At 47.6% G+C, this 26,162-nt stretch overlaps 1 protein-coding gene across 1 annotated transcript in view; it reads right to left on the bottom strand.

Annotated features, from left to right (window-relative positions):
- The window catches only part of RXFP1 (relaxin family peptide receptor 1), a 1,268,256-nt gene that overhangs the window by 272,108 nt on the left and 969,986 nt on the right, over positions 1-26,162 (bottom strand). The gene's annotated exons all lie outside the window — the stretch shown is intronic.

Raw genomic sequence — 26,162 nt, 5'->3', positions numbered from 1 at the left:
ATGTAGCTAGGCAGAAGCGATACTGTGAATGTGGTCTTTGAGTATGTGCAAATAAAATAGAGATGCACCCATATTATGCACCCTTGAGGACAGGACACCAAGATGCCAAATTATAGATTACACATATTATACAGACGATGCAATGTAAGAAAAGTCAACCAATTATAGTCCTGTATATAGGAAAGCACACACAATGTGCAACACTGTCCCACTGCAGTGGGAGAACAGGGTTCCTTGAGGATGCTTGAAACAAAGAGAGAATGTGTGAATACTGGTTTGTGGGGAGAGGTGGGTTGTGATGCATTATTATGTTTTCAGATGGCATTGGTCAAAGGCAAGTCCCCTTGTCCAATAAAACTCCTTCCTGGCAGTGGCTGATCACAGACCATCATTCCAACACACAACCCAAGTCCTTTAGTCAGAAGCAGTACCAAGGTTCATAGACAGTGAAGTTGTTGGGGAAAAAGCTCCTTTTGATGTTTCAGACCCTCTAAAAAAGTGCAGCTAAAACAAAACAAGTTGTCACCTTCAGACTCCTCCATTCGAGGATAAAGACTGAACAGGCTAGTTTCAACTTCACATTGGTCACGGGGTTTTATGCAGCTTTTTGCAGCAAAATCCCTATCCCACAATGATGTTTCAGTTCATAGAGCTAACGTGCGACATTATTGTGACTAAAGGTATGCTGCATTATACCACGAAAGCCCCGAATACCAAGCTAAATGTTAAAGCAGTGCCTTTCGATAAGCTGATTTAATATATGGCAAAGTGGTGGCGGTTCCACACCATTACTTTCATAAGTAGGCCACATTAGCTCTAGCATTAAGAACACATAAACATGTTCTAAAATTCAGTAAAAACATACAGCTGATGAAGTGTCTGGAAAACATGGAGCATCCATTACATAGTGAAGCAAGGAATACATACAATGAATGTTGACCTGATCCCTGTGTGCAGAAGGTCATTTGCACGAGCCATGCAAAGGCAGAGGCAGGCAAGAATACGTTTTACAAGGAACAACATGGCAAATGCGAGAGTTTCGTGTTCCCCTCTACTCTTCACAGTCAATTAACTCAGACTCAAATTTCACTTGATTTCCCATCACCCATTTGCACAGGAAGTGAACTTACTGGCGCTTCCATCATCCACCTACACAGAAAGTGACATCACTGAATTTAACATCATACATCTGGACAGGAAGAGACATTACTGGTTTTCCCGCCAAATTTGTCTAAAAGAAAGAAGAAGACAAGCAAGAAGACTTCATTTCCCATCACCCATTAGCACAGGAAGTGACATCACTGGATCTCCCATCATCCACCTACACAAGAAGTTACATCACAGAATTTCCCATCGTACATCTCGACAGGAAGTGACATTACTGGGTTTCTCACAAAAAAGCTGTCTTTAAAAGAAGAAGCCAAGCAGGAGGACTTCATTTGCTGTCACCCATCAGCACAAGAAATGACATCACAGCATCCTTCTCCCCCTCCCAGGACATACTTAATGGTGACTGTGCCCATCTGCACCTTGACCATGCCGGGCGCCAGAAACCCTGGTCTGATCACCTCTCAATTATAGTCCACAGCACTCCTTTGTCTGCTAGAACTTGGACGCAATTCCCCAACTGCTGCTGTGCTGCACCTCACACCAGGGTAGGAGATTTCACCTGCACCCACTGACGGTTCTCTAACAGTTACAAACCCATACCTCCACACAAATACTAATATTGCTCTCAGCACCTCCTCCCAACACACATGCCACACAAGCATTAACAATGCCTCCACCCCAACATACACCACATGCCACAGCAAACCTGCACTTCAACACTCACTTACATGCATGCTTCGCAATACACGATCACTCAGCAAATACACAACTGAAATATGAGACCTGCTGAGTAGCGACGCACCTGAAATCCTCTTCATCGCAGGGACCTGGCTGAACCCCATTTTGGCTGTTAACATCGCCATTAAAATTCTAGCGGGCTCTAAGATCGCTCAACAGGACCCCCTTCACAGGCCAGGTGGAGGATTGGCTGTCATCTACAAGGAATCCATCAAATGCACACCATCCACAGAGAATGACGGCACATTCATGGAACACCTGCACTTCAAGCTGCAAATCTCAGAAAACTTCACCCTGAATTGAACCCTCATTTACCAACTGTCTGGACTACAAGCCACCTTTACCAACCTCCTCACCAACTTTGTTGCTCCGTTCACCATTGACTCAAGGGCATACATTTTTTCAGTGACCGCAACTTTCACCTGAAGACCGAAAGACCCCTGCAAGGAGATCTTGACTGTTAAGGATTTCACCTCCCCCTTAGCCACTTACACCAACATCGCTGCCTCTAAGCAACTCTGTGACAACGTATCCAACTTCTTCCACAGCAAAATCACAAATATTTACAGCATCTTTGCACGCCAACCCAACCCCAGAGTACTTTTTGCTAACCTACAAACCATGATGGCCACCTGACTGAATGGACAATCCTCACAAGCATTGACACCGGCAATCATTCGGACTGTTGGACCTAGCCCTTTTTGCAGGGTTCTTCCCAAACATTTTGCCTTCCTGACCTTTTTTGTGTTGGCTTTAGGACTCTGGGCACTTTATCACTACTAATCAGTGATAAAGTGAATGTGCTCTATCCATTAAATATGATTGGTGTACACCTGTTTGGAATGTTTAATTTACTTGTAAGTCCCTTGTACAGTGGTATCCCATATACCCAGGGCCTGTAAATTAAATGTTACTAGTGGGCCTGCAGCGCTGCTTGCACCACCCACTGAAGTAGCCTTTCAAACCTGTCTCATGACTGCCACTGCAGGGCTGGTGTGCACTGTTTGCTGCCACATTGACTTAGCATTTAAAGTTACTTGCCAAGCCTGAAACCCCCTTTTACTACTTATCAGTCACTTCTAAGGTAGGCCCTAGTTAGCCCGACGGGCACAGTACTGTGTAGGTAAAAGGTAGTACATGTGCCTTTATTGTGTGCCATATTCTGGTGGTGACAAACAGCCTATTGGTTTCTCACTACTGTGAGGCATACTCCTCTCATAGGGTAACATTGGGAATTCCTGATCTTAAAGGAGTAGCGTGGCCATGTTTGGTATGTTTGGAATAGAGGTAATAAATCCTGCTTATTGGTGTAGGTGGATTTTTCATTACTATTGTAGAAATGCCACTTTTGGAAAGTGTACATACAAAAGTGTTACCATACATGAGTGATTAATTGATGGTATGTAGTGGGATCATTCTTTATGACCAATTAACTACTAAGTAATGTATAAACAATTCCTTTTGTTTTTTTGTATTAATAGAGTTGTGTTTTTGCTTTATTTAGTTGGGGGTGTAGATGTCTGAACAAGAAACTTTGTCGTATAGGAATGAGTACATTGCTAAAGTAGCGAAGGCCCCTCGCTATTAGGACAACAGAAAACCACAATAACAAGCACACAACATGATTCGACTAGAGCAAATCTTGAAAGACTGCACAAAAACTGATAAGGACTGAATTAATGCTACTTTTTTGACTGATTGTCTCAATTCCAATATCATCCACGTAGATCTCCCGGTACGGAATTTTCCGATCATCTTTATAGATGATGAGGAGTTCAAGGTGGGATTTTGTTTTGTATCCAACAAATGTTCACATAGTGGGTGGTCCTGAGTTTCGAGACCGCACCGAGACATATTGAGCAAATTAAACAAGAAATTGATGAATTAGAAAAGAAGGTGTTAGAAGACCAGAGTATCACGGATTCTAAATCATTTCTAAAAAACTTGGAGGCCGCGGTAGCAGAGTTTTTAAAAACTAATATTCTAAAGGAAATGGACAATCTCCAAAAAGATATCAGGAAGTACAGTAGAGAATGCATATACCCCTATTTAAGGAAGGACTATTACCAGCTGGGCCCTAATAACACAGCGGGATTCCACAAGCATCACCTTCTCAAATACTGCCTCATTAGCCTCAAACAGTGACAGTACCATAGGATAGGCAACCAGTCTAGGTTTCGGACGTGGCCCTTCAACTTCTAACCAGTCTATTTTACACCAAGGCCAGAGGCCACAATGGGGGCCGAGTGAGGAACGTCAGGTGAGGATGGTTCAGGAACTAGTACACACCAGGGTTCCGACAAACTCGGAACCAGTATTACGAGTGGTAGACTCTAATTTTTCCAACAATAATTTGGAAGTGGTTATGATTTTTAACTTATCTTATCGTGAGTTTAGCTCTATGGAAATTAAAGTCTTGAGTGCTGGCTTATAATTTATACATACAAGCAGGAATGATCCATTTTTACCCAAATCGAGCTCTTTAGTACTTTAAGATTGAAGTACTTTTTCTCAACTACACCGGTTACTGTATGTGGTGACACTACAGGTTTCCATTGGACCCAGCCATATGTTCTGCATTATGTCCATCAATTGTTCTTTTTGCATTAGTCACCCCGAATGGGACGGGTATAACCAGACGTGGGTCTTGTGCTCCCCATGCCACTGGAGTCAAGCTATACTGGCTGATGAGGGCTGAAAGCCCGAAATCGGTCCTAGGATGCTTGTTTCCAGTCCAGGGAGGACCTGGCCTGGTAGTTCAGGCTGGACTGTTCCCATTGGGTGCAGGGTCAAGACAGATTTGCATATGGCTGGGTCCAAACTGGAATGGAACTGTGAGCAAAAAAAGGATGGATTTAGGCCCAGATCTCTATACTGGGGTGAATGTATGACATTGTTCTGCATTCTGTCAATTGTTCTCTTTGCAATAATATTAAAACTGGCGGATAAAAGGGGTGGCATCCTTGTACAGGATAAAACAGACTATGACACAGAGGCGATAAGGCAGCTGCAAAGTCATCTTCATTATGTGAGACTAGCTAAAGATTCTACCTTTTCTAGTAGAAAAGAATTTGCCACTCTTACCACAATGGCTCTAAATGGCCTATGACATAGCCAAATGGAATTTGACTATCTCAATAAAGAGGATTTCATCATACCAGCATTTTATATGCTTCCAAAAATTAATAAGGATGATGAGTATCCTCCGGGGAGACTGATTGTTGTGGGCTGCCAATCGATTTTGCAACCCCTAGCAGAGTATATGGGTTTATTTATAAAAACTTTTGTCCCCCTGACCAGATCCTAAACCAGAGAAAGTCTTGCAGTGATTACGTAAACTGAAGGGCTGGAGTTTGATGCTTAATGTGACATTTTGGTAACATTGGATATCAAAAGTCTTTACACTAACATTCCCCAGTCGGAGGCATAGGCAGTTATCGAAAGGACCTTAGATTCTAGACCTAGGCCTCATAAGGTACCTACTAGTTTTATTCCACGTCTTGCAAGGATTGTTCTTGAATATAACTATTTTATCTTTAATGAGGAGGTTTATGCTCAGATAAAAGGAGTTGCGATGGGGGCAATGTTCGCCCCAGATCCAGCGAATGATTAACCTCTATGTCGACGCATTTGAAGAAAGAGTCATCTATACCAAAACCAATCCCTCTGACAAATATGTGAAGTAATGGCTAAGATATATACAGATTATGTTTTATTGATTTGGCATGGTTATACATCTCAATTGCGGGAGTTCCATGAGTGGTTTAATACTCAGGACAATAACTTACAGTTTACCGTTGAATATAACAACTAGCCAATAAAGTTCTTGGATTTGAAAGTCACAAAAGATGAGGGCTCCTTATTCATAGGTCTCTATACTAAGCCCATGGTCAGAAATGCACTTCTAAAATATACAAGCCATCACCCAAGACATTTGAGGGATAATCTCCCATTTGGACAGTTCTTAAGAATTAAACACAACTGTACCAGAAGAGATGATTATTTTACTGAAGCTAAAGTCTTACTTTCAAAGTTGGTGATGAGAGGTTAGCCATACCACTTAGTTAAGCAGTCATTAAAACAAGCGTGGACTATGACCAAGATTCATTTTTACAGGTCAAAGAACAGCAAGACCAGACAAAGACTTACTTGTGTAACCACTTTTGTAACAGAGTCCAACAGGATTAACAAGATCATACTTAAAAACTGGCCCTTATTAGATAGTCCATACATGTTGGGAAAGGCCCATGTTCACCTTTAATAGAGGTGCAAACTTGAGAGATTGATTGGTCAGGGCCTAAAATGACCCAGATCCTATGTCACGGAATCATCTGTAGGGTTTGAGGCCGGTAGTTGGACATTACCCTTGTGGGAATTGTTCAGCATGTGCTACGACGACTGTGGTGGAAACGTGTGTACCAAATGGCAAGTCTTGGAACTTTAAACATCATTCAAATGGTAGTTCAAAGAATGTCATATACTGTATTGAGTACCCATGTGCAATGTTTTATATTGGAAAAAACACCCAAGAAGTCAGAAAACAGATTACCCCTCATCAGTCACAGATATGTTGTAAAGTGATAAATATTCCTTTTATTGACCACTATGAATACATGTCACACGCACCCAATGCAATAAAATGGTTTGTCCTTGAAGTGGCAAATGCTCCAGACACAGGCATGATGTGGATCGCTTGCTCACAATGAGAGAGAAAAGATGGATCTAGATGTCGAATACAGTGATTAAGGGTCTGAACCAACATGTTGAGTGGCATACTATGGCCACATTATAAATGCATTTTTCAGCGTGGAATGCTGGCTCACTTACGCATTTACATTCCTAATCTGTAATTAGACATGGTTTGTGATTGATGTTTTTATACATGTACTCTCTCCTCCAGTTGCGGCCGGGATTAATTGTGGGCGGGGCCGCACATGCAGGGTCGCGCGGGGAGGCGTGAATTTAATTTTTAATAACAAAAATGTACCTGTCCGCCGGCCGGGTCATGCGTTTTCACAGCCCTGGCTCCGGCTCCTGCTCCTGCTTTCCTGCCTCCGGCAGAAACAGGAAGCAGGCAGCCTCCCTCCCCTCCCCTAAGCCAATCACAATTGTAGCCTGCATGGAGAAAGGGCAGAGTGCGCATGACTGATTTTACCAAACTAGTCATGCTCACTCAGAAGTGGGCACACCACTCCTCCCCTGCCCAGCCCTGCTCATAGAGCAGCCCCACCCACCCGCAACCAAACACTTCTGCTTTCTCACAGCGCGAGAAGCAGAAACATAAAATGGTAGTTTTACCATCTTATGTTTCTGTTTCTCGCTCTCCGCGAGAAAGCAGTGGGGCGACGCTCCCCGACCTAGTGGAGGAGCCGCCCCTGCTCTCCTCCTGTGTTTGATGATTCTGTGTGTGGGGAGGTTTTAGCTGAATTCCCTTGTTAGATATTCATTATGAGATTGTAGAGGCTCTATTCTTCCCTTAGGTTGGGCATGACATTGTGGAAATTCAGGTATCCATAATTTAAGTAATCTTTCTAGGATGCACATCATCAGTGTCTGTTAGGCTTAGTCTTTGAATTCGGGAGCTGTAGTTTCTTATGGACATGCCCCCCTTTGTAGGATGTTTCTAATATAAACAGTGATGACAGTCATGGCTTCATTTATTTTCTTGATGGCTCATTTCCATGGCCATGTTTTGTTAGCTTTTTGTTTGTTTGACTGTGGTACACTTGTGTTCCGGCCACATTCTGTTTCAGTAACTGTGCTTCGGACGCCACCCGGATGGTTATAGGTTCTGCTAACAACTTTCTATTGTTGATTTCAGTCATTCCAAGACGGCCCCCGTAGTCCATTATAGTACGCGTGACCTATCCAGACATGTCTCTGTTATCGACACACTTGATTTAAATATGTCCCAGCGCTGTAATAGCATGGACGCACTGAAGAAGTTGTCAGGCTGGTCCATGTCGGAGTAAAAGTAAGTCCCACGCTTAGCGTGGCAATTCTGGAGTGTAACCCTACACTGGGAGTTGCTTGTTTTTGTCCTAGTACATTGACTGGCATTGTTGTATTCGTAGGCTGAATTACCCATTGATAAGTTGCTTTCAGGTAAGAGATTAAGGGGCACATTTACTAAGAAGTGACAGAATGCGGCGTTAACCTTCCAGGCTTAATGCCGCACTCCTCCACCTCTGAAACTCAGAGCTGCACCATATTTACAACAATTTGGTGCAGCCCCGCGTTTCCCCCTGCGCTGGTGCTAAATTTAGCAACCTAGTGCCAAAGCATACACCTGCGCAAGGGTGTCTGCGTTGCGGGGAAGGTTGTTTATGTGCAGTAAGGTCTGCCTTCCTGCACATAAACAATCTTTAAATGGCGTTTTAAAACTTCTATGTGTGCTGTTCAATGCAGCACACACAGAAATTGCAAAACAGCATTTTTTTAAATGATTGTTTATGTGCAGGAAGGGACACCTTCCTGCACACAAACAATCAATGGCATTTCGCTGTTTCCATGTGTGCTGCACAATGCAGCACACATACAAACAGCAAAAACGAGGAGAAATTAAACATTTTCCCTGGTCTTAATTTTGGTGCTATCTCCTATTTACGCCACCCTTGTAAATAGGGGGCAGTGTCAAAATCAATGGGTGTTGCGGTGGTACATCCACCGCAACACCCATTGCCCTCCCCTTTCACGCTAAGTATAGCTTGAAAGGGTACCTTATTTACAAGGCAGCGTAACCCACAATAAGTGGCTTAATGCTGCCTTGTAAAAAAGGCAAAGCCCCTATCGCCACTACAACGTCCTGAAAAGTGACTTTGTGGTGGCGATAGCAGAATATAAATATGCCCCTAAGTGTCTACGTATGACTAGATGATACTACGTTCACTGTGGTTGGAAGAGAGTCTCTAAGCAGTTTGTGTGCTTCTTTCGTTTATAGTGAGATTGACTCGATGCATAAGACACTTGCTGAGCCTTTTTGCAAAAATTATTTAATTTAAAGGCAAGTTAATTTCTTTGAGATTTGACTAACGAATACACTGAACCTCTCTGTGATTATTATTTAGATTTGGAGGCAAGGTATTTTCTCTGAGTTTTTACTATTATGGAAACTGGATTATTGTTCAGACATTGCATGATTCTGGCACCCGGCATAGTCATTTTTAATTTTCATTTTCTATGATGTCTTTCACACTAGATTAGCCAGGTTTTGTGCACTGAGCTTTGGTCTCCTTGTGGTCATTTGAAGTGACACCATGGTGTTCAGATTGTGGGCAAGCGATGCACATAATTGTTTGCTGTATTGTTTGTATTATGTTTCATTGGTGTGTTTATGTGGTTTATGTCAGTACTTGCAGGCTTCATTCCTTTCCAACACTGAGTCCCGAGGATGGTCTTGCTGAACTTTTGGGCCACCTGAGACCGAAACATCGACAGTCTGTTCACCCTTGTGGTGATTCAGTCCTTTTCAATCAGTTGAGAGATACGGATTTAAGCTACTTGGAATGTGGTTTGTGAACCTATATTGTAAAGAGGAGTTTGTGCTTCCCTAGATCCCCACAATAAATGCATATTGCTAGCTCTTCGAGATCATGAGGTGGCGCCATGTTGTGATACTGATGATTGCTGTATATAATGTCTGTTTTTGTACTGCAATTTTTCCTAATGTATATTATGATATATTGATTCAGTCATATAAAAATATTTTTTGTTAACAACAATACCCTTGTGTTAGCATACACATACGCCTGTGTTACCATACAAGAGTGATTTATTGATGGTATGTAGTGGGATAATGTTTTATGGCCAATTGAACTACTGATGTGTAAAGAATTCCTCCGGGAATATTTTTGTATGTAGACGTTAGTACCCAGTTCATTGGGGGAAGATTGGGTTGCACTGTTGTAGAAATAATACTTTTAGAAAGTGGGCATTTCTCTGTGCTTATGACTCTATATGCTGAACAGCCTGACTCCAATCCACGTCTGGGCCTGGTTGACAGCTATACTATTTGCATACTTTCCAGAAAGCCATCTCACATAGAGGATTGGGTGTAACAGGGCGCATCTGCATACTAAGTCGTCCTTCTGGTCTGGGATAGAGGGAGGCAGGGCGCACTTACATTTGTATAGGCTGTGTCCTGCCCTCACACCAAGGGCTTGTTTGCCCCCTGCTGTACAGCTGGAGCCAGAGCTGGGTTGAAGGAGGTGTTGTGCGCTACTAAATGTTCTTTTGAAGTCCCCCCAGATCAAACACATTTTGAGTATAAGTGCTGGCCTGCTGCATGTTCTAAGCTCTTGTGCCCCCAGTGATCTCCAAGGGCATTTTGGCTTGGCCCCTGTTCTTTGCAAACTCAGGACCATAAAGGTTTGCACCTGAGCACCTCTATCAGGCAGCAATGTGCTCTAATGAGTAGCAGGGATTCATGGTTCCTGGCTCTGGAACCCACGTACGGTGAGAGATTTCATGTCTCTTTCAGCGCGAGTTGATCGCTTTTTACCAGCGAAGCCTTCGTTGTGTGCAGTACGGCCACCCCACCCGAGAGGACCATGACGGGCAACCTAGTGAAGAGCAGCGCCACCCATTAGCCCCAGCTATCCCACTAGAGAGACCGTGATCGGCCTCTGAAATACCCTGTGGGCCCCCCATTGCATGAGAAGTCATTGCGCTGGAGGAACAGCTGATTGGTGTGCGTGCTCCAACTATGCTGGGATCATCCTATGGTACTTCAGGACTGAGTCCTTGCCTGACTCCCGTCCTAGCAGCCAGGTATTACCTTATTGAATTCATGGCTCGGGGAGTCACCAAGGAAGCCGCAGGGAGAAACAAATGCCAATTAAGGCACCGGGAGAGGTGGGGGGCCTGGAAGAGGATCGTGTTGTACTTCTACAGATTGGTACTCTTCCATTGTCACATCTGAATAGATCCGGGCAGTCTTAAGGATTTTGCTGCTCTTCTCGCTACAGAGTATCACATTCTACCTACCTTCTCCTTACTAGAAGTGCACTGGCTTCTGGATTTCCAGTGACACCCGTACCCTGGGGACATCTTCCTAGTGGTGGTATCACAAGGTGAGTCCTCCACAGATGCCCCCCGAATACGAACTTGCCACACTGGGGAAACTCATTGTTAGATTCTGCTTGCTTGCAGGTTAGGCCGCTCCCCACGCCGCACAGCACCACTTGTGTGTCCGTGCCTCTGCTGTCCGCTGTTGCCACTCTGTAAGTACGCCGCTCCTCCTCTGCCCCACCGCTATTGCCTGCGCCTGTTATTGTTGCCACTGCTAACTGTATTTTCTGGTTTTGTTATACTGTATTGTTTGCTTGCCTCTTTCTCCATTTCTGTTATTTTGCCTTTCTCCTCGTCCCCCTTTTTGCCCTCTGTACCCTGTTCCCGCCGCTGCTCCCCTGAGGCCCGCCCCCCCACGCCACCCATTCGCCGCCCTGCTTCCGCCTCCCAGCTGCTCTTCCCTCCCACCTCCCCTTATATGGCAGCCGCTGCACGGTGAAAGATGCGAACTCTGACCCTGCTTGCAGGTTAGGCCGCTCCCCACGCCGCACATCACAACCTGTGTGTCCGTGCCTCTGCTGCCCGCTGCTGCCGCTCTGTAAGTTCGCCGCTTCTCCTCTGCCCCACCGCTATTGCCTGCGCCTGTTATTGTTGCCTCTGCTAACTGTATTTTCTGGTTTTGTTATACTGTATTGTTTGCTTGCCTCTTTCTCCATTTCTGTTATTTTGACTTTCTCCTCGTCCCCCTTTTTGCCTTCTGTACCCAGTTTCCGCCGCTGCTCCCCTGCAGCCCGGCCCCCCCCGCTCGCCCATTCGCCCCCCCGCTCCCGCTGCCCAGCTGCTCCTCCCTCCCACCTCTGCTTATATGGCGGCTGCTGCACGGTGAAAGGAGCGACCCCTGACCCTGCTTGCAGGTTAGGCCGCTCCCCACGCCGCACATCACCACCTGTGTGTCCGTGCCTCTGCTGCCCACTGCTGCCCACTGCTGCTGCTCTGTACATTTGCTGCTCCTCCTCTGCCCCACCGCTATTGCCTGCGCCTGTAATTGTTGCCTCTGATAACTGTATTTTCTGGTTTTGTTATACTGTATTGTTTGCTTGCCTCGTTCTCCATTTCTGGCATTTTGCCTTTCTCCTCGTCCCCCTTTTTGCCTTCTGTACCCCGTTCCTGCCGCTGCTCCCCTGCGGCCCGCCCCCCCACTCGCCCATTCGCCGCCCCGCTTCCGCCTCCCTGCTGCTCTTCCCTCCCACTTCCCCTTATATGGCAGCCGCTGCACGGTGAAAGGAGCGACCTCTGACCCTGCTTGCAGGCTAGGCCGCTCCCCACGCCGCACATCACCACCTATGTGTCCGTGCCTCTGCTGCCCGCTGCTGCCGCTCTGTAAGTTTGCCGCTCCTCCTCTGCCCCACCGCTATTGCCTGCGCCTGTAATTGTTGCCTCTGACAACTGTATTTTCTGGTTTTGTTATACTGTATTGTTTGCTTGCCTCTTTCTCCATTTCTGTTATTTTGCCTTTCTCCTCGTCCCCCTTTTTGCCTTCTGTACCCTGTTGCCGATGCTGCTCCCATGCGGCCTCGCCCCCACCACTCGCGCATTCGCCGCCCCGCTCCCGCCTCCCAGCTACTCCTCCCTCCAACCTTCCCTTATATGGCGGCCGCGCCGCTGGCGTGCCGAATGCATGCCTAAGGCAAGCCCGTCTGCGCCCGTCCGTGCCTGGACCATGCCCAGCGACAGAACCCCTGACCCCCGTGATCGCCACAACACCCGACACCGCTACGATGCCAGCACCCTCCATGCACTCAACACTGGACGATCACGCACCTGCTTCCTGGCCGCCCCAAAGCACTCCCAAGGACCCTTCTCCTGCCGGAACTGCTGCGTCACCAGCACCCGACATGCCCACCGGGAAAGAACACAACTACCTCAGATGCATTCTTCTCAAAACCCGCTCCGCAAGCAAACATGCCGTTGAACTCTGGGACCTACTCGCACCAGACGTCGCCTTCCTGACGGAAACCTGGCTGAACCCCTCCTCGGCACCCGACATCGCCATAGCCATCCCAGACGGCTACAAGATCACACACAGGGGCCGCACCAACGGAGTAGGAGGAGGAATCGCCATCGTCCACAGGAATACTCTCAGAGTCTCGACCTACAACGACGACACCCTCAGCACCGCCGAACACCTTCACTACCAGATCCACACCGACCCCAACACCACCCTCAGAGGAACCCTCGTCTACAGACCTCCTGGACCCCGACCACAGTTCAGCGACTCCATCGCCGACTTCGTCAGCACGCACGCCCTCGCCTCCACGGACTACATCCTCCTCGGGGACCTGAACTTCCACCTCGAGAACAACAACCCACCCACTCTGCCGGCCACACACTGGACCCCATCTTCTCCGCAAGCCCCCATGTCTCCTTCAACAACACCACCAAACTCCACTGGAAAAACCATTGCTACATCCGCTTCACCTTCCAGAAAGCCACCACGCACCACTGCACCCAACAGGTCCCTCGCCGCTGCTGGAGCAAAGTCACCGAAGACCAGCTAAACACCACCCTCATCCAAAGCCCCCCCGCCGACCCGACCGACCCCAACACCGCCACCTGCAACCTCAGACAGTGGATCGACAGCTGTGCCAACACCCTCGCCCCAGTCAAGAAACCCCACAACAGTCACACCAGCAAGAAAGCCAGCTGGTTCACGGAAGACCTCCAGGCCTCCAAGCAAACCTGCCGAAAGCTATAGAAGAACTGGCACCGTGAACGAATATCGGACTGCTTCAGAGCCCACAAGAACGCCACCTGCAAACACCATTACCTCTTCAGATCCGCCAAAAGGACCTCCTTCAAAGACCGCCTAGACAACAACGCACACAACAGCAAAGAGCTCTTCAACATCGTGAAAGAACTCTCGAACCCCAGCTCCAACACCAACGACATCCCACCTTCGCAAGACCTGTGCGACTCGCTTGCCACCTTCTTTCATCGCAAGATCGCAGACATCCATGACAGCTTCAACACCACGACCACTCTGACAACTGCTGAGACCCCCACCCCCACAACCACCACCCGCACCAACCGCCTGCTTTCCTGGACCAACATTAACGATGACGACACCATCAAGATCATGAAAACCATCCATTCCGGATCTCCGTCAGACCCATGCCCACACCACATCTTCAACAAAGCCAGCACCGCCATCGCACCCCATCTCCGGAAATCCATCAACATCTCCTTCGAGACAGCAACCTTCCCGGAGAGCTGGAAGCACGCCGAGATCAACGCCTTACTCAAGAAACCCAAGGCGGACCCCAAGGACCTCAAGAACTTCCTGCCCATCTCCTTGCTCCCGTTTCCAGCGAAGGTCGTCGTGAAGACCGTCAACAAACAACTGACCCGCTACCTCGATTAGAACAGCATCCTGGACCCATCCCAGTGCGGGTTCCGCAGCAACCACAGCACCAAAACTGCCCTCATCGCCGCCACCGATGACATCAGGACCCTGCTAGACAATGGAAAAACCGCAACCCTCATCCTCCTGGACCTGTCAGCCGCCTACGACATGGTCTGCCACTGCACACTACGCACACGCCTCCACGACGCTGGGATCCAAGAGAACGCCCTGGACTGGACAACCTCCTTCCTCTCCAGCAGAACACAGAGCGTCTCCCTCCCCCCTTCCGCTCTGAAGCCACCAAGATCATCTGCGGCATACCCCAGCGCTCATCCCTCAGCCCAACACTGTTTAACATCTACATGGCACCGCTCGCCCACGTCGCCCGACAGCACGACCTCAACATCATCTCTTACGCCGATGACACCCAGCTGATCCTCTCCCTCAACAAGGACCCCCACACCGACAAAACCAACCTCCACGAAGGAATGAAGGCCGCCGCTGAATGGATGAGGAACAGCCGACTGAAGCTGAACTCAGACAAGACAGAGGTCCTCATCCTCGGATTCACCCCCTCAGCCTGGGAAGACTCCTGGTGGCTGACGCACTGGGAACAGCACCAATACCCACCGACCACGCACGCAACCTAGGGGTCATCCTCGACTGCACCCTCTCCATGACAATGCAGGTCAACGCCGTCTCCTCCTCCTGCTTCAACACCCTCCGCAGGCTCCGCTAGATCTACAAGTGGATCCCCACCAAAACGAGAAGAACTGTCACCCAGGCCCTCGTCAGCAGCAGGTTGGACTACGGAAACACCCTCTACGAGGGAGCCTCGGCCAAACTCCTGAAACAAATCCAACGCATCCAAAACACCTCTGCATGCCTGATCCTCGACATCCCTCACCGCAGCCACATCACACCCCACCTGAGAGACCTGCACTGGCTCCCCGTCAACAAGAGGATAACCTTCAAGCTCCTCACCCACGCACACAAGGCACTCCACAACACCGGTCCAGCATACCTCAACAGACGACTCATCTTCTACACCCCCACCTGCCAGCTCTGCTCCGCCGACCTCGACCTCACCCTCGCCACAGTCCCCCGCATCCGAAGAGCAACCTCCGGCAGCAGATCGTTCTCCCACCTCGCCGCCAAGACCTGGAGCACCCTCCCCATCCACCTATGGCAGACCGAAGACCTGCTGACCTTCAGAAGACACCTCAAGACCTGACTTTTTAAGCAGTAGCAGCATTCCTCCCCCACCCCCCAGCGCCTTGATACCCTCGCGGGTAAGTAGTGCGCTTTACAAATGCCATGATTGATTGATTGATTGATTTTATATTACAAAAAAGGCACACAGGTGTTCTGGTGCCCCACATGTTGTGGCAATTTACCGTACAGAGAATAATAAGAGCACAGATACCCTGTGCCATGTGTTGTTATCCCAATGTATGGTGTTTCTCACTAGCTAAGTTCTTTGCCTTACAAGCAATGTGATTCCTGATCTTGTTTTTAAAACTTGCATAATGTGAAAAGCAGATAGGTGTTCTGGGAACCATGTTTCCTTATTGTTACTGATGTGCTTGTGGGGAAAGCTGATGATTTATGTGTCTCCTAAACTAATTGCTACTTTACATGTGCTAATACATGTTTTCTTTTCTTTAAGAATCTGTGGCATCTCAGACACTGATGCTATGACATATGCCATTGCGATTCTGCAGTGTCAGGATAATGACCAATGACTCAGGATTTGCATAGTATGCACAGTATTTATGATTTGTTTTGTTCTATGTGTTATGTACAATATATACAATATTTTTATATAATCCTGTGTGGAGTTTCTTTTGTGGTCTATTTATTGTGCTGCTGGTATGACTGTGTTGCATAAATGCTTTACACATAGCATCTGGGATAAGCCTGACTGCTCTTGCCAAGCTAACAAGGGGGTGAGCGCAGGTTATCTTTGGTGTGTAACTTACTTGCTCTGACTAGAGTGGTGGGTTATGCCTGGCTTAGGTGTATACCCTACCCAACCAGAAACCCCATTTCTAACATGGACCATCCTCTTAGGGGCCCCAAAGGGACCTATAACCCCACCACATCTACAACCTGTGAACATACCAATCACCCTGACCCATCAACACCACCATCATGTCCACCAAGTTCCCGGATAAATGAAAACTTTCAGAAATCAACACCCTCCTCAAGAAGTCCAAAGCTGACCCAAATCAACTGAGCAACTTCTGAACCATCTTCCTGCTTCTCTATCCAGCCAAAGTGATTAGGAAGGCTATCAACAAGCAACTCACAAACCACCTTGAACGTCACCATCTTCTAGACAACATTCGATCAGGACTCAGAAAGCCACAGCACAGTAACAACACTCATCGCGACCATCGATGACATTCGGATCATCCTGGACCAAGCAGAAACAGCAGCCCTCATCCTGTTCGACCTATCTACAGCCTTCAACACTGTCTCCCATGACACCCTCTTCAGAAGACTCCACGACATTGACATACAAGGATCTGCTCTCAAATGGATCTGTTCTTTCCTCATGGAAAGAACCCAAAGAGTCAGGCTGCCAACCTTCACATCAGACGCCAAGAAATTGATATGTCCCGCAACCCCACCCTTTTCAACATATACATAACACTGCTCTACAACATCATCTGATCTGAAAACATCACTGCTATCTCCTACACCAATTACACCCAACTCATCCTCTCCCTGACGGACAAAACAACCACTGACATGTTGTATGGCTCCTAATTTTTCAGTAAGACTATGCATTTAGGCAAGGCCCTACACACTCAGCCTGCCATCTGCTAGATCCAGTCTTCTCTAACCTCCCCTTTCTCACAGTCACTACCCCCATCCCGATATGCTGGTCTGATCATTACCTGATCCCCATGACACTCTCGGTGGTTGAGCCCCCTTGAAGAGTGGCCCAGAAATTCTCTCTCAAACACCCCTGGCATAAATTAAACTTTGACCAGTTCCAAGCCCTCCTCTCCATGAACACACCCAGCCTGCCGGATGATCCAGATGCTGCCGACAAAGCGATATCGGACTGGATCCTCTGCCCTCTGAACACACTTATTCCTGTTTAACGGTCCAAGTGTTATAACACCAAATTTAGTCCTTGGTATAATGACAGGTTCTCTACCATGCGTAAAGTTGGTAAGAAATTGGAGCGGGCGTGGAGACGAGACTATGACCCTATCCTGAAAGGGTGCTATCAGGAGGCCACTAAGAAATATCACAGGGCTATCCAGAAAGAGCGGGCAGCCCACTATGTAGACGAGATTAGGAGCAGCAGTAACCCCAACAAGAGTATTTTCTCCATACTCAAAGATCTTAAATCAACTGGGGCATTTGCAGTGCCCTCTATCACGTCAAAGAGCAGTGTGAGGCTCTTGCCACCTTGTGGCCAGGAGTAGAGGGCTCACAGTAGTATCATATGCAGATGATATGCAGTTGGTAGTTGCACTCTCCGATGACTGTGAGCGGGACGCTCATAAGTTTCGGAGCGATCTTGCTGCATTCGCATGGTGGATAACTGCCAACTGCCTCCAGCTCAATGCCAGCAAGTCTGAGGTCTTGCTGGTTGGGAAAGATCCTGAGCTGTGAAGTGAACACTGGTGGCCTGCTCCCCAGGGTTGTACACCCACCCCCAAACAGGTGGTGAAAAATCTAGGTGTTTGGGTTGACTCGGCTCTCAGCTTTCAGGCCCAAACTAAGAAGGTGGCAGGGATGTGTTTCGATATATTACGAGGGCTCAAACCACTGTTGGGTTTCTTCGACCCATCCATCAGGCCTCCGTCCTGTCAAGACTGGATTACGCCTGCTCGCTCTACCTGGGGGCAAACAAGTCTAAGATTGTGAGACTGCAGAGGGTACAAAGCGCAGCTGCCAGAACTCTCCTTGGTCTGCCTAGAACCTGCCCCACCTCTGACGCTATCCGTCGGCTTCACCGACTGCCGGTGGCCAGACGAGTGGAGTTTAAGTCTCTCTGCATTTCGTTCAAGATCTTGAATTTTTCCTCTCCAGGTATCTTAGCCAATCTGCTCTCATCATACACCCCCACTCGCCAACTCCGCTCGATAGGTCATCACCTGGCAGTTGTTCCTCGGGTAAGGAGGATACAAGCTGGTGGGCGCTCTTTCCGCATACTGGCGGCTAAACTCTGGAACTCACTTCCTATTCACATTCACAGCATCGATAACTACTTAGCTTTCTGCAAGGCTATTAAGACCCACCTTTTCCCTTTAATTTAGGCCTCCTTCTGTCACCTGCCTCCCTTTCCGTTTGCTCTCAGTGCCGGTACGCCCCTTTGCCAGGGCAGTTGTGCACTCTATAAAACCACATAACATGAGATAAGCTTCAAAACTATGTGGGACTGAGTCCAATTCTACCATCAGAATATTTTGACTTCATTTCTGGCTAGCTTACAGTGCACCATCTGGGCCTTCAAACTGACAGGGCACAGGATGGTGTCTGCAACCTCAGAACAAGACAACCCTAATTCCGCCAAGGAAACAGTGGAACCAGATCTTACCCTTTCACTAGTAACTCAGGCATGTCCAAAGGGAGCCACAAGAATTAGGCAAATTTACATTTCAAACATTTATTGAAGCAATTGTACTCTTTTGTAAAATACGTGTGCTGCAATGATTACTAGAAAGCAGCAAAACAATGTTACTAGCATTACAGAAATGGTGAACGGAATTAATAATTCAACCATTGTGCTTTTGCATTAGGTTATTTGAATACATATGATTGTATTCATACCTAGCTTAATCAATCGGGAGGGGGTGTCAAAGTGCTGTGCTGTGCTTTGCCTATCCTATGAAGCATAGGGTGTGCAGGTCTGCCAGAATAGCTTAGAGTGGTCTAACTCCCCATTTACCTGTGGGCATGTGTCATCTGGCAGCCAGCCTTGGTGAAGAACAGGCCACTGTGCTCTTCAGGATAGTATTGGAATTCAGCTAGGCTGCAATTCAGGTATGGATCGACCTTTGACAATCTATCAAGATGCTTCTCTGCCTAAACAGGGACATAGTGCCATTTATAAAATAAATTGGACCCATTCGTTCCTTGCCTGAGTCCTGGTCCTGTTGTTATTGCTGTTTCTATCCACCCAGTTCTGTCACTGAATGGACCACATCAAGCAGTGACATTTTGCACAGTGTACTAAACCCCGGTACAGACTGTTTTTTGGCCAGATAATATGCCTACAAAGAAGTGTAACTGTAAGCAAACCATTTCTGAGTACATTATCTCATGAGGCCACTCAAGCAAATGTGTGTTAAAAGCCACCATCTAAAAAGATGTCAATTTTAAACGTGAGCATATAAAATGGAAGTGTTTGTGCCCGGGCCCTATGAACCTCATGACAGACAGAACCAACTTCATCAACTCCATTACCATGGCAGAATACTCGATGCGAACCAAATGCCTGCAGCTCATCTGTGATAAGACAGAAGTATTGGTCTTTGGCAACAAGACATCCCCATGGGACTCCACCTGGTGGTCCTTGGAGCTAGGACCAACACCCACAGACTATGCAAGAAATCTAGGGATAATTCTAGATGACAAGCTCAACATGGCGGCTCAAGTCAATACAGTGCGTGCCTCCTGCTACACAACCTACTCATACTGTAAACAATGGTTGCCTCAGATTGCCAGACGGACTGTCATTGAGCACTCATCACCAGCAGTTTGGACTACGGCAACATTCTCTATGCCAGAATCTCCAAACAACTCCTACACAGATTCCAGACCATCCAGAACACTGCTGCTCACACTCATACTTGACTTCCCACGCTGCACCCACATCACACTGCAGCTCACAAAGCTTCACTGGCTCCCCATTCACAAGCGCAGCCAATTCAAACTTCTTCAACACAAATAAAGCCCTACACAACACAGGTCCAGAATACCTGAACAGCCGCAAACACTTCACCAACCTACCAGACACCTATGCTCTGCCTCACTCTCACTCATTCTCTGCATCCCCAAAAGCAAAACTGCAGACTGCTCATTCTTCTACATCGCACCCAGGAAATAGAAAAATCTCCATCAACACATCAGAGCCTCCTCCTCACTTCTTGAGCTCTGCAAGAAGCTAAAGACCTGGCTTTTTGTAAAAGCATCTTGGGAACCTGAAACTTACACACCTGCCTGAGTGGTTACCTTCTTGGGTGGTTGGTGCTCTATTCAAATCAATATAACATGGCATAACTTTGGTCCTTAGAGTATAGGCTCCAAAACACAAGCACCTAAGTGCCTATAGTGAGTTTCTAGTAAGTGTCATCCTAAAAATGTTCAGAAAAATTGAGGGGTACAACACATTTGTTGCTAAATTGTGGGGTTGAAGGCCATGCCCCCACACATAGAGTTTAACACAACTCTACACATCTGCAGTGCTGCATTGTGGATCAAAATCAGTATTTGCTGCCATTTATGTTAGTGTTCTCTGGGTTAACGCCGATATTTAGTTATTTCCAGAAAGATTAAATTAGTTTTCTTTGCAAGCTGGTGTGTTTACAACAAGCTGTTTCCACATCAGTGAGTCACCTGGAAACCTGGACGGGGAGATCAATTTAACCTGTACTGAGAGATCAAATATTTTAAAAAGTTTTGGTCATTGTAAAGTCAGGCATAAAAATACTAAAGTCCCCTCCTAAACAGCCCTACCTTTTCCTTTTTCTTCTTTATTTTATTTCAAACCTAAAATGGCATTTTTATTTACATAATGTGTTACATAACTGCTAAATATAGTTTCACCGTTGTATGTAAACATACTTATTGCAGTTTATTGTGGTACACCATTATTTTATTAGTGTTAATATTTTGACTCCACAAGTTTTACAAAAATAGAATAATTTAAATGTAACTTTCTATTGCAATATTTTACTTTTAATATAACTTTTCAAATTTGAAAAAAACAGATTTTCCTGCCTCGTAGAACTTTGACACATTAACACGTTGAAGTAAACAGATGAAGCAATCATGCACGTGCCCCCCTCAATCCCTCTTTACATTTCGATTGTTAATTATTTTTACAAGGCTTAGATTTCTTTCCCTCACTCTCTGGAAACAGGATTTGTTGGGGTGATGTGAAAGGCGAGGATTACTTTCAGTCCTATGATAAAGTCAGTCGTGAATAAAATATTTGTCTTTGTATGTTTCGCTACAAGCAGCTTTAGCTGTCTGTAGGAACTCATGTGGTAAGGGACAGAACATACACACATAAGTACTTTGGCCCAGTCCTCTTCAGCCATTATACGTGAGCATTTGAATAGTTAATAGTTTAAATAACTATGCGGATAACGAAGAGTTGACTCTCTTTGCTGGTTATTGGTTTGGGAATTTTTGGGTTTTGAAAGCAGTCAAGTGTATTATTGAAGGAGACAATGTTGTGGTTGCTCCATCACCAACAAGTGAGAAGTCTGTAGAAAAAGATGAGAATAATGATACTGTTTACCCTCTCCTAACCAATGCCCCAAGATCTCCAACTTCCAGTTGCTCCATGTACTGTCCAAAGGGCAGCTACCTCTGCTACTTCCATCCATCTTATTATGACCGGCTGGGGGGCACTCTCTCCCTACTGTCCAGCAACTTCTTTTGCTTTGGGCCTGACAATCCAGCATGTCCAATTGCTCAAAATTAAAAGTTCAACATACTCCTGTTTTTCAACATAATGCTTTCGCCAACGTTGGCACCAATTGAATTCTATCATTTATACATGCAAAAAAGTATGGTCCTCATTGCAGTAAGATACTACAGGCTGATTTACAATGATGTTATGCAATGCAGTGCAGAAATAAAAGCTTCTGTGCTGCGTTGTGTGAGAGGGAGAGAGCAGCACAGCATCATATCTACGAAGATATAGTACTGTTTTTGTCTTCCCCCGTGCCGGCACTCTTTGAGCCTGCCTTCTGTTACACTGACACACACACACCATTTCACAACTTTGGAAGGGTATGTCTGCTATATCTAGGTAAGGTTTTGTTGAATCATATGGCTAGACTTACTTAAAAACTTTTCTGGCATTGGATGTGTCCTAGAGAGTACAGCATATATAAAATGTTGGCGTTAACGCCTGCCTCAAGGAGGCATTATTTTGGGCACAAACCACTGTCTACCACAGATAGCATTTCGATTTTGTGTCAAACACCAATGGGTGGTTGCCTATGAAAACGAATGTGCCACCCATGGAATGACCCCTTGACGCAAAGTGACACTAAGAAGTGCATAGCTATATGTCAAGAATTCCTGTCATGCGAGGGGAGGAAAACGGTAACCAGCGTAAACGGACTACATCTCCCAGGATGCTTAGCGGTTGAGAGGTTATGTAAACAGGAGAGCTGTTACATAACTCAAGGAAAACACGCCCTTATGTAAACAGGAGAGCTGTTACATAACTCAAGGGAAAACACGCCCTTATGTAAACAGGAGAGCTGTTACATAACTCAAGGGAAAACACGCCCTTATGTAAACAGGAGAGCTGTTACATAACTCAAGGAAAACACGCCCTATAAAGGGAGGAACCGGGAGGTACAAGGCTGTCGGATATTGTGTTTACACCGACGTACCTGCTTCGTGAAGAGCAGTGTTCCGGAGTGGTGCTCCAGTAAGGCAAGAACGGAGGTAGGTCGAGTCGTTACTCCCTGGGCCGTGTCTTGCCCCATCGTCACCTGTGAAGGACCCGGAAGCTCTACCGGTCAACCATTGAGCTTCGCTTTTTGACTCGGCTGAGTCAAAGCGCAGTGGCGCTTTTGCTGGTTGGAGTCGTAACTCCCAGCCCGACCAGAGATACAGGGACTGCCAGCTGTAACGCACACCAGGAGGTGTTTGCCGCGTTACAGACTCGGAAGTCCACAGGATCGATCGAGCGGCTGCTCTCGGTTCAGTCTTCTTGCTTTTGATTGGGGTATCGGTGACGCATCACCAGGAGGTGACTCCGCGTCCCGGTGCAGTCGGAGGAAGAGGTTGAGCGGCTGCTCCCTTCAGGTAGAGACCCCGGCTGGGTGTTTCCCTGACTCCTCGATTCTCCCCAACACTCGTCGTGCCCCTCACAGCCTACCGATTGGCATTGTCGGCCATTTCATTTCTGCCCTCTGTTGGCATACGCCGGGATCGGCGTATATGCAGAGGACGGTTAGGACCATCCGTGCTGTGGGCTGGTAACGTACTTAGCCTGGAGGATTCCAGTGACTATAACTTTTGTTTACTCGTTGTATTGTTTTTGCCTTCATTAAAATAACTAACCCTTCACAAGTGGTTGCGTCCTCATTATCGTGTCTGTTAAACGATCCTGAGACGTTCAGGGCGTTACAAAATATCCGACCGGATACTTTCCTGAGGGGAATAAAGAGAGGGATCAGGTCATTCGCATGGCGGAGGTGGCTCCTCAGTCACAGAGAATGGCAGCTGAAGGACGGGATACCCCTGAAGGGCAGGTGCCTGTTGATACCCACGCCTAGGCTAAGGAAACAAGCATTCATCTGGTGCCATGACTCTCCATGCGCAGGTCATTTGGGCTTTGAAAAAACGGTGGCTAGCATGGGACGGCATTTCTGGTGGCCAACCATGAGAGTGGATGTCAGGAGGTGGGGACAGGAGTGTCCTACATGTGCTACCATGAAGGCCGACCATGGCCGAACCCAAGGGCTCTTACATCCACTTCCGACCCCGGATAGACCATGGGATAGCATATCACCGGACTTCGTGGTGGGCCTACCGGTAGACCAGGGGATGACGGCAATACTGGTGGTGGTGGATTACTTGACGAAAATGGGGCACTTCATCCCCTGCAAGAGAGTCCCTACGGCCGGGGAATTGGCGTCACTACTCCTAAAGAATGTGGTACGACTGCATGGATTACCTGGGGTGATCGTGTCGGACCGGGGGTCGCAGTTTACTGCGCAATTCTGGAAGACTTGGTGCACTGCGCTGCATGTTAAGACCGCCCTGTCCACCAGCTACCACCCTCAAACGGACGGCCAAACCGAGCGCCTGAACCAAACGCTCAAACAGTATCTGCGATGTTTTGTGGACCAGGGCAGGGAAGAATGGGTCGACTTGCTATGGGTTGCAGAGATAGCCTATAACGACGCCACTCACAGCTCCACACAGTCATCTCCGTTCTATAGCAACTATGGCCAACATCCCAGGTTCTTGCCATTTCTACATCCGTTCAGAGAGGACAGGATTCCCGCCACAGCGGACAGGGTGGCACACATAAAAGACACGTTGATGCGCTCAAGGGCTGTCCTAATAGAGGCCAAGAGACGATACAAGGCTGCGGCCGACAGGAAGAGAAGGCCCGGGCCACTGTACCGCACTGGAGACTACGTCTGGATATCCACAAGAAACATGAGGTTTCGAAAGAACAGTGTGTTCCATCCCAAGTACATGGGCCCCTATCGCATTACCAAGTGTATGGGTCCCGTGAACGTGAAGGTGTGCTTGCCCCAGTCATTGCGGATACACCCTGTCTTTCATGTATCATTGCTCAAACCAGCACCCTCCAAGCCGTCTGGGACACCTAGGCCGGTATGCGTGGAGTCGGAGGCGGAGTATGAAGTGTCGGGCATACGGGCGTCCAAATGGCGCAGGGGGAAGCTGTGGTACCTGGTTGCGTGGAAAGGCTATGGCCCGGAGGAGCAATCATGGGAACCGGCTGAAGGGGTTCATGCTCCGCGCTTGGTCTCCTTGTTCCATCGGCGTTTTCCTGCCAGCGCTGGACCCGTGGGGAGCCGCTGAGAGGGAGGATGTACTGTCAAGAATTCCTGTCATGCGAGGGGAGGAAAACGGTAACCAGCGTAAACGGACTACATCTCCCAGGATGCTTAGCGGTTGAGAGGTTATGTAAACAGGAGAGCTGTTACATAACTCAAGGAAAACACGCCCTTATGTAAACAGGAGAGCTGTTACATAACTCAAGGGAAAACACGCCCTTATGTAAACAGGAGAGCTGTTACATAACTCAAGGGAAAACACGCCCTTATGTAAACAGGAGAGCTGTTACATAACTCAAGGAAAACACGCCCTATAAAGGGAGGAACCGGGAGGTACAAGGCTGTCGGATATTGTGTTTACACCGACGTACCTGCTTCGTGAAGAGCAGTGTTCCGGAGTGGTGCTCCAGTAAGGCAAGAACGGAGGTAGGTCGAGTCGTTACTCCCTGGGCCGTGTCTTGCCCCATCGTCACCTGTGAAGGACCCGGAAGCTCTACCGGTCAACCATTGAGCTTCGCTTTTTGACTCGGCTGAGTCAAAGCGCAGTGGCGCTTTTGCTGGTTGGAGTCGTAACTCCCAGCCCGACCAGAGGTACAGGGACTGCCAGCTGTAACGCACACCAGGAGGTGTTTGCCGCGTTACAGACTCGGAAGTCCACAGGATCGATCGAGCGGCTGCTCTCGGTTCAGTCTTCTTGCTTTTGATTGGGGTATCGGTGACGCATCACCAGGAGGTGACTCCGCGTCCCGGTGCAGTCGGAGGAAGAGGTTGAGCGGCTGCTCCCTTCAGGTAGAGACCCCGGCTGGGTGTTTCCCTGACTCCTCGATTCTCCCCAACACTCGTCGTGCCCCTCACAGCCTACCGATTGGCATTGTCGGCCATTTCATTTCTGCCCTCTGTTGGCATACGCCGGGATCGGCGTATATGCAGAGGACGGTTAGGACCATCCGTGCTGTGGGCTGGTAACGTACTTAGCCTGGAGGATTCCAGTGACTATAACTTTTGTTTATTCGTTGTATTGTTTTTGCCTTCATTAAAATAACTAACCCTTCACAAGTGGTTGCGTCCTCATTATCGTGTCTGTTAAACGATCCTGAGACGTTCAGGGCGTTACACTATATTTGTGTTCCTTTTTACCACTTTCCAGT

Source organism: Triturus cristatus, chromosome 2_2 (genome assembly GCF_964204655.1).
Source record: "Triturus cristatus chromosome 2_2, aTriCri1.1, whole genome shotgun sequence".
NCBI lineage: Eukaryota > Metazoa > Chordata > Amphibia > Caudata > Salamandridae > Triturus > Triturus cristatus.
Note: the sequence above shows the minus strand (reverse complement) of the source record. Positions and strands in the feature narration are given on the sequence as shown.